The sequence below is a fragment of the Hippocampus zosterae genome, chromosome 14 (genome assembly GCF_025434085.1).
Source record: "Hippocampus zosterae strain Florida chromosome 14, ASM2543408v3, whole genome shotgun sequence".
In the NCBI taxonomy this organism is placed as follows: Eukaryota; Metazoa; Chordata; class Actinopteri; order Syngnathiformes; family Syngnathidae; genus Hippocampus; species Hippocampus zosterae.
In genome coordinates this window covers 19,898,432-19,908,171 of record NC_067464.1, presented here as the reverse complement: position 1 = coordinate 19,908,171, position 9,740 = coordinate 19,898,432, and the positions used below count along the sequence as shown (strand labels likewise).

Here is a 9,740-nt window from a genome sequence, read left to right as displayed (position 1 = left end):
ATTGATTTGCATGAAGCTAAGGCCCTCAAGGCAAAATGTAAATCAAAACAAAAAGGTATGAAATCGAAAGGAACAGAGAAGTTAAATGATGGCCAAAAAAGGAACTACCACCAATCTTCGTGGATGTGACACGTGCCTCAGAAAATACGCACAAGAGAGCAAGGCCAAAAACCCAGAACTGTTGAGGTCAACAAAATTAAGGAAGCATGTTGCTACCTTATGTCAGCTTCTCGACCTGAACAATCAGGAACTCGAGCAAGTTGCTCGTTTTATGGGACACGACGTTAGAGTCCATTGTGAGTTTTATCGGCAGACCGATAAAACTTTCCAAGTGGCCAAGATTGCCAAACTACTGTTTGCGATGGAACGTGGGACAGAGTCGCTGAAGGGAAAGAGTCTGCAAACCCTGGACTCTGTTATCACTGGTATGTAAATTAATATATTTTTAAAGTCATCCCCTTCCATTTATTCTTTTCTCCCTCTGTCTTTGTTTCCACGACAGTGTGCATGTCTTTATCGGCATATTTTCTTTTACCTTCATATTTTAGTGTAAAATTATGTTTTCTGATTTCTGACTGTGAATATTTCAAAAGGAAGAGCACATGCAGCCACCTCAACCAAAGGTCTGAAAAGTGGCAAAAAGAGAAGACCAGATCCAGGGAGACGACAGGAAGCTCAAGATGGTATGTAATAAAAATAACATTAGTAGTCATAGCAGGAAGAGGGATGCCAATATATGCTCTAGAGTTCATGCTTGGAATTAATATAGAAACCTTGAATCATTTCAAATTAATCACATTCAAACGTTAGCCCTAATGTTGACCAAATGACCTACTTCTAAGTTACAACAATTTTTAGTTAGACACCAATTGATCCCAGTTGCCTCTGCCTCTGGCACCTTTAACCAGAACCTTTTTTTCAATGATAACAATAAGCAAACAAAAGCACGCACATATGTATGTCGAGTTATTTGGGGGGATGTTGCAGCAACTTGACAGGCAGCTGCCTCTCACTATCCTCACACGTGTGCTGTTCTGACACACATCTGTCCTGTGGATTAAAAGTAACGAACAATGATCAAAGACAGAACTTTTAATCAAACAGGGAGTTAGTGATAACATGCGATCGATACCGTTCTAATACCGTTAAACTACTACTGATTAAAGCTGGTTAGCCTGTCGACCTCACAGTGCAAAGGTGCAGGGTTCAATTCCGGTCCTAGTCTTCCTATGTGGCGTTTGCTTATTTTTCCCACCACATACCTGCGTGGGCTTACTCCAAGTACTTCGGTTTCCTCCCACATTCCCATAACATGCATGGCTGATTGAACACTCTAAATTGTCCCCAGGTGTGAGTTTGAGATGGTTGTCTCTGTGTGCCCTGCAATTGGCTGGCAACTTGTTCAGGGTGTCCCCCGCTGACCTCCCAAAGACAGCTGGGATAGGCTCCAGCATGCCCTGCGACTCTTGTGAAGATAAAGCGGATTGGAAAATGGATGGATGTTTAGTAATTCCTTCACCTTGACAGCTCTCATTTTCTCTGTGTCCAGACCATTTGCATAAATGAGAAAACCCTTTCATTCTCGGAGCAAGAGTGAATGTCTTCCATCCATATTTACATGGTGTGAATGTCATCTTTCACAGAATGAGAAGTGCCACATTCAGCTGTAGCAACGAGATCTGATGATGAAGATGATGGAGGCGGTAACAGTACCAACTTGGACACTGAAAACGCAGGTAATGCTTTCAGTTTGACTTGGACCATCTGTCACTGCACCATTGCTATGTTTCTGAGATGTAAGGAATTTAATTTGAGTACATCATCTTGCTCCAAGGCACCTACAAAAGGCCACCGAAGATGCAGTCAATTAAAGAAAGAAATTATGCTGATGACGCTGATGACGACATGAGTGATGTTTCTGGCAGTGAATATGGCGGTAATGTTTTTTTGTCCGACTTGAATCCTCTTTTGCTGTATTATTGGCATATTTCTGAGATGCATGTGGAAAGAACTTTGATTCTATCAAAACATTATTTTATAGATGGAGGGGTGTGCCATAAGACAGTTAAGAAGACTGTCAAGAAAAAAAAGACAATGTTGGGAAGACATGGATTGGGTGAGTCTCTAACATTGGCACAAGTGACATGTTACAGACCTGGCATTAGTAAGATTTTTTTTCTTACTCTAAGTCAGGGGTGTCAAACTCATTTCACTCTGTCAAACTCAGGCCACATTGGCCTCGGTAGATGTTAAGTGGGCCGAGCCATTAAAATTATACCGTACTCTGCTATAAAGAAGCACAAGAACATTCGGAAATGTAGAAATTTAATGAACATATCTTTTTACAAAACATTTCATGAAGCACCTTAGATTTCCTTAGACAAATGTACGATTTACTTTTATCATTCACATATATGCATCGCAACTGATTGTACAAGGGCACTAAACAAGTAATTGGTGTTGAAAAATACAGTGATGCGCTTTTAGATTAAAGGAGATTTGTGAAGAAAGGAATTTTTAAGCCTTGTGCATATAAATTATAAATTTAATCCCTGCCTATACCTTACAAACTAAAGAGAGTGCCATTAAATGTGTAAAGAATAATGAATTAAAATTTCCTTGATAGCATCTGCTGTTTTGGGTCCGTCCGTCTCAGTGACAGACTTAGACTGATGTTGTCTTCTTCTCAAAACAATGCGTCTTTCTACTCTGATCAAAACGGTGTGTCCCCTAGCGGATACTCCATGAATTGCATGTTATTCAAAATTTTCGTTCCATGTCTTTTCTGCATTTTTTTCACTTTTAAATGATCCTGCGGGCCTGATCAAACCTGCTTGTCGGACGGTAACGGCCCGCCGGCCGTATGTTTGACACCCCCGCTCCAAGTCCTGATTGTTTTTTGTACATTCCAATATATCAGGAATTACAAATGTGTATCATCAAAGCATATTCACCCAAAGTATATTATTATTATTATTTACAGTCTATGACGCATCTTTCACACATGTCCAAGAACAACCATCAACATCAGGGAGCGCCACCAAACGAAAGAGGATTGCAACACTTACACATGACGACGATGATGTTGAAGACAGCGGTGAGTCAGTGCATCGTCAACACAACTCAAAGTTTCATTACCATTATACTAACATGCCAACTTTCTTAGATGAAGAGGACAAAAAGACTGGACACAGATCTCTTGGGAAGAAGAAGACAGCAGTTCGAAAAGAACATAGTGAAGTTGGTAAGATGAATTTCTGTTGGATAGATCCGTATAACAATTTAAGAAACTCAAACAGCACAAGTCACTGTGACTTGCAGATGTAAAGACGAGTCGTTGAAGTGGTCTACTCAGTTGTAAAATTGTCTTCAATTTCTATTGTATAGCAATTTCTCTTACAGGGTTATGATATAATTTGGTTACAGTAACACACTGATTGTAATTGAATCCAATTAAAAAAAAATCTGACCAAAGAGAGATACAGTCGAACCTCTCAACAACGAAATCATGTTTGCAGCCAGAAATATTCACATTCACACCATCACTGAGCAGGAACTGATCCCACACAAGTCATGCGAGTATACCACTACACCACAGGTGTCAAAGTCAAGGCCCAGGGGCCGGATTTGGCCTGCCACATCATTTTATGTGGCCTGCAAAAGCAAATAAAGCATGTCGAATTCCATGAGGCTTGCTAAAGTCTGAACCAAAATCTCAAAATGTCATATGAAGTCCACAAGAACAATCGTTTTACTTCTGATTTTAAAAGTAGTTATCCATCAATATGTTATGAGTGGTGTATGTAATGTGGAGGTGATTAAATATGTATATGGTCTCCCAAAATTCATAATGGCCCTCCAAGGGAAACCATAACTACAATGTGGCCCGTGCCAAAAATGAGTTGGTCACTCCTGCAATACACCATCAGCAACCAGAAGTTACATATTTGGTATCTGACATTTGAATGGATTGTAAAATAATGCATTTCACTGCAAACAAGGAAAACTGGTAATGCATACCGTATTAGATAATATTCACCACATATGTTGCTCTGAAATCGGCACAGTGGTTCAGGCTTTGATTGTAGCTTCGAAACATGAATGTCAACAGTGCCGCTGGATTACCATTTATCGCGGCCTCTGTGTGTCATGGATTTTTTCAAACATATTCATTAAAAAAAAGTGAAAATACTGCAAAAGGTCCTCAAGAGGCAGTGAAAATAATCAAAACAACAGCGAGTCCGTCTTCTGAACAAAGATTTAAGCACAGAGTGTTTTAAGCATTTTAAGCATTGACTAGTCCAGTAATGTAATGTTTGATCCTAGCAATTTATGCATGCGTCCGCACCTGTTGAATTCTGTTATGTGTATACATATATAGCTAATAAATGATGATAATGATGATGAGTCACATAGAGCAACATATACAGGACTGTGTTTACTGTATTTCGTTATTTATACACTAACCTAACCTAACTTATACATGTTTAAATATATTAGTATATAGCATTAAGTACTGTTAATTACTACAAACATGCATGTATACCAGTACATTTGGCCTTATAAATATTTATACTCATACACATGTTCATATACCTATATGGAGGGTGGGGGGGTTTTGCTACTTAGCGGATCACTGTACTTGCAAAGACTGTTTTTTTCTGTATGTTCTTCACAATAGAAGGCTTCAGAAATAGAAAACAAAAGTTTGGGGCATGCTGGAGCCTATCCTAGCCGTCATTGGGCTGTAGTCAGAGTACACCCTTTAGTGGTTGCCACCCAATTGGGGGGCCCACATAGATAAACAAGACATTAAAGGCGGAGACTAGGCAAAAAACCCCACATTAATTTTAAGGATATTGAAAAATATTAAATAATGTAAAGAGCATAACACTCATGAATCATGCCTTGAGGTAAATTGCTGCTGAGGTGTTTTTAAGTCAACAAAGTTGCTTTAAACTAGATGCCTAAAACATGTTTTGAATCAATGCATTTTTGATAGTTTTTATTCTGGTCCTGTTATCAGTCAAGGCAGCGTTCAGATTTTAATACAACTTCAAGAATGTCTGTTTATATTCAACTAAACCACTAATAACCCTCTTTTTTTTCCCTCCAGAATTGGAAACTAAAAAAAGGAAGAGACCCGGACTCCAAAGGAAAGAGCAGCAATTGATCGACACCTTTCAAAATTTGTTGCATTAAAGAAAGTTCCAAGGAAAGATGACTGCGTTAAGTGTCGTAGTCAAGCATCGCCAGACCTTGAAGACCGCACATGGAGAGATATTCCACAATGAAATTATTAAAAGATATGTAATTGGGAAAAAAGCTTGAAGATGAAAGATGAGAGAGGGAGAGACATAGGGGGGAGATAGATGAAGGGAGAGAGGGAATGGGATGAGAGAGAGGGGAGAAAAGGAATAGTTTGAAAGCACAGTTATTTGGTAGGGTATATGTGGGTTCATGTGTCAGGTTGTGGCGCAGCAAGTTTTTTTAGTGTGCGTTTTGAAGGTTGAAGTTTTTCAGGTGTTCTTGTAAGTTTTGAATAAGAGTACTTTTGTTTGTCAAAAATAAATCAAAGTCAAGTCAGCTTTTATTGTCAAATATGCTCTCTGTGTAATGTACAGCACAGATTAAAATACTTTCCTCTCTCAGCCACAGTGCAAACATGTGGCGTATTGAACACACAAATATCAGAACTAAATAAAACTAAATAAATGACAGTACCCTGTTAATGGTGATAAACTGTTTAAAAATAATATCTGATTATAAATCATTAAATGTTTAGTAAGGTGAACGGCACCTAATCTACTTCAAAATCATTAAGAACGCATGGCCAGTGCCCGGTCCTCACTTATCTAGTTAAAAACTTTTTCTTAACCTTTGGTGTTTTATTTAATCTAAAGGAATGTATTGCCTAAGGGCGCCCTCCTGTGTCTAGAAATGTGTCTTTTTCATTTCTTTTTCAAGCAGAAAGGGTGGTCCTCGCTTTGTAGGCCTTTTTACTCGGTCCTCACTGTGCAGCAAGTGCAGGAATGTGTGTGTGTGTGTGTGTGTGTGTGTGCTCGTGCGCGTGCGCGTGCGTGTGCGTGTGCGTGTGCGTGTGCGTGTGCGTGTGCGTGTGCGCGTGCGCGTGCGCGTGCGCGTGCGTGTGCGTGTGCGTGTGTGTGTGTGTGCTGTCCCAGTTCTGACCCCAAAGCATTCAAGGCCAATGTAAACGCCAAAGAAGGCTGATTCTGGGAAAGTGTTTGTGTTTCTGGTTCATCACGACAAATCTTGACCTCCAGAAAACCTTCATAAATTCCTTCATTTAAATAAATAAAGAAGTATTTCATCTTCAAAGTGCCTTAATTTATATAAATAAAGGAGTATCTTCAAAGTGTTTCATTTATTTTGACCTAATAATTTCATGCATGACGATAGCGACATGCCTTCACTGAATCAGTACAAATCACGTTGTATTGCATATAATGTTATTTTGAAAAACTTCATTAAGCTAATAATCCAGGAAAGATAAATATACAGTATTGGTATAATCTTAAATAAATTATGTTTTGCCATTTACGGTCTGTGTCTTAATCGTGTTCGCCATTGTCGAGTGACGTCAGATTGAAGCTGCTCGATGAAGTCATCTATGGGTTTGGTCGGAGTCTTTTTTTTTCCGACTTTGTGACTTGGACCTCCAAGTTCAGAAGGACTTTCTACTTCACATGTCTGACTTTCACCTTCCTCGAATGCGGCAAAAGTAGCTGGCGGCAATCAAACCGTGTAATCTTGCGATCATGCACATTTAGAGTAACAATGATTTGAATTCCACATGTAAGATCATACGTAGCTAAAAAATTATATTTTCAATTCAATGCATGGCGGCCCGGTAGTCCAGTGGTTAGCACGTCGGCTTCACAGTGCAGAGGTACCGGGTTCGATTCCAGCTCCGGCCTCCCTGTGTGGAGCTTGCATGTTCTCCCCGGGCCTGCGTGGGTTTTCTCCGGGTGCTCCGGTTTCCTCCCACATTCCAAAAACATGCGTGGCAGGCTGATTGAACACTCTAAATTGTCCCTAGGTGTGAGTGTGAGCGCAGATGGTTGTTCGTCTCTGTGTGCCCTGTGATTGGCTGGCAACCGATTCAGGGTGTCCCCCGCCTACTGCCCGATGACAGCTGGGATAGGCTCCGGCACCCCCCGCGACCCTAGTGAGGATCAAACGGTTTGGAAGATGAATGAATGAATGAATGAATTCAATGCATATTCAATTTTCCCATTTTTCTGACTTCACTGTGTTATTTTATATTGCTCTACATGTTGGATTGGATTGCATACAACTTTATTGTCAAATGTGCTGTATATGCAGCACAGATGATTTTGTGCTGTTGAATACACATGTTTGAAATGAATGAAAAAAAACATGTTTTTTTAAATTAATCTAAGACAAAGGTGGGCAATCCCCGTCCTGGAGGGCCGCGATTCTGCAGGTTTTCCAACTCCCCTTGTTGCAACACACCTGATTCAAATGAACAAGTTCAATATCAGGCTTCCGTAGAGCTTGCTGATGATCTGATCATTAGAATCAGGTGTGTTGCAACAGGGAGATATGGAAAACGTGCAGGATAGCGGCCCTCGAGGACTGGGATTGTCCACCCCTGCTCTAGAATTATCTTTACTGTCAATACCAATGCTTTAAAAAGGCAATTAAAGCAATATAAGCAATGAACAAAAATAATGAGAGACACACCACGCGTCATTCTGCCGTGGTCCTCAAATGAGTGCTCAATCAGAGTCAGAGGGCAGATGCTGGGCTTGTGCTTCTGTAACAGAGTCAGGGAACATCTGCAGAGCTTGCTCCGTTGGAAGAGGATCAGAGGGTGGCCGTAGGGCTTGCGCTTCCGAAGCATGGTCGGAGGGCAGCTGTAGAGCTTACGCCACAAGAGCTGGTTCGGGAGGTGGCCGCAGGGCTTGCTCCGCCAGAGCTGAAATAGAGGGCAGCCGCAGTGCTTTCACCACTGGAGGAAAATCGTAAGGCTGATTTTTCTGATTCAAATCGATTTTTTGTTACACCCCAAACAGCTATGATGCAGCATAAAGAACAATGACAAACTCTTGAGAGAAACCAAACAGCCATGAAAGCTCTTTTTAGGGATATTTTTTCACAACAAAAAGTAACATGATTAATTTTTACATTGCACTTATCTATGTAGCAGTGGCGGATGCTGGTCTGTCAAGGAGTCAAGTCAAGTCAACAGTATTTATAGAGCACTTTCAAACAGCCATCGCTGCATACAAAGTGCTGTACATGGAGCGATTTAACATATACAATAAACAGTAAGACGAATCAGTAATAAGTAATAAGTAATAAGGCGGTAGAAAGCACCAAGCAGTAAAATCAAGAGCAAATCTAAGTCATGCTGAGTCAAACGCCAAAGAATACAAGTGAGTTTTGAGGAGGGCTTTAAAGATGGGCAGCGAGGAGGCTTGCCGAATGTTCAGTGGGAGGTCATTCCAGAGAGATGGACCAGCAACAGAAAAGGCTCGATCCCCTCTGAGCCTCAGTTTAGTTCTTGGTACGTCTAGCAAAGACTGGTCCACAGACCTGAGGCGCCGGGCAGGGGTGTAGGGGCGTATGAGCTCAGAGAGGTAAGGTGGCGCGAGATTATTCAGAGATTTGAAAACAAAGAGGAGGATCTTAAAAATAATTCTAAAATGAATGGGGAGCCAGTGAAGGGATGCCAAAGTAGGAGTTATATGCTCCCTCTTACGAGTACCAGTCAAGAGGCGAGCAGCGGCATTCTGTACCAGCTGAAGGCGCTTGATGGAGGACTGGCTGACTCCAAAGTACAGGGCGTTGCAGTAATCGAGCCGGGATGTGACAAAGGCATGAATTACTGTCTCAAAGTGTTCATGTGAGAGGAAAGGTTTTATTTTGGCCAGCTGTCTAAGGTGAAAGAAGCTGAGGAACCTTCATTTTGTCTGACATCATAAAAATTGTCTGTTAACTTATACGTGAATTCTACTCTCCGTGACCCTGTCATACCAACAAGGCGTCTTTTCCACGGACTTAACTAGTGTCCTACAACTACAGCAACTACAATAAAACCCACCAGAAATAAAAGATTAATTCAGCGCAAGCCATTTTCAATAAAGAGAGTTTCGCTGAGATGATTAGAAGAAATCTCTAGTTCAATTTAGAACAGAATGAGAATTGAAATATAGTCCCACAGATGCCTACATTAAAAGATCGGTGATTGGATCAATTCGCTGTCAATCAAAAAGAGATTTAGCCTCAGACAGATCATCCAATCATCATGCAGAAAAGCTCAACGTCTGTGCCAGCCGATACACTCCCACTGTCCGTCTACGGAGTAGACTCCCAGAGACGCTGAGCGTCCGGTGGGCGGGACAAAACCAGCATTTATCCAATGACTCGTCTTATTTCAATGCATTGGGACAACCTACATTGAACACTCTAGACGCCCAGCGTTCGAGCTGTCGACGCTCAGCATCCACACAGTTTAAAGCACAGTGAAGCTGCAGGAATGAATGAGAAGAGAGTCGCGTTGTAACCAGTAATAAGAAGCTGATTTGGTACAAAAGTTGAGCGCGTTGTAGAGCATATTTAGTCAATGACACGTACACACAATTGTATGTACACACATACATATACATAGGGCAATGTGTGGCATTAATTTATACTTTGACATTTTAGGGGACGCTAACCTGCCTTGCAATCTTAGAGCAATCGCCTCTCCT

General features: G+C 41.1%; 2 long non-coding RNA genes across 2 annotated transcripts; both read left to right on the top strand.

The window, feature by feature from the left end:
• Nucleotides 1-284: 284 nt before the first annotated feature.
• Nucleotides 285-1,732, top strand: LOC127614551 (uncharacterized). The gene is made up of 3 exons (XR_007966594.1): nt 285-425; nt 594-683; nt 1,644-1,732. It is a non-coding gene; the product is annotated as an uncharacterized LOC127614551 (long non-coding RNA).
• A 100-nt stretch (nt 1,733-1,832) lies between these two features.
• LOC127614545 (uncharacterized) lies at nt 1,833-5,413 on the top strand. The gene is made up of 5 exons (XR_007966587.1): nt 1,833-1,936; nt 2,042-2,116; nt 2,984-3,097; nt 3,167-3,244; nt 5,117-5,413. It is a non-coding gene; the product is annotated as an uncharacterized LOC127614545 (long non-coding RNA).
• The last annotated feature ends 4,327 nt before the right edge of the window (nt 5,414-9,740 follow it).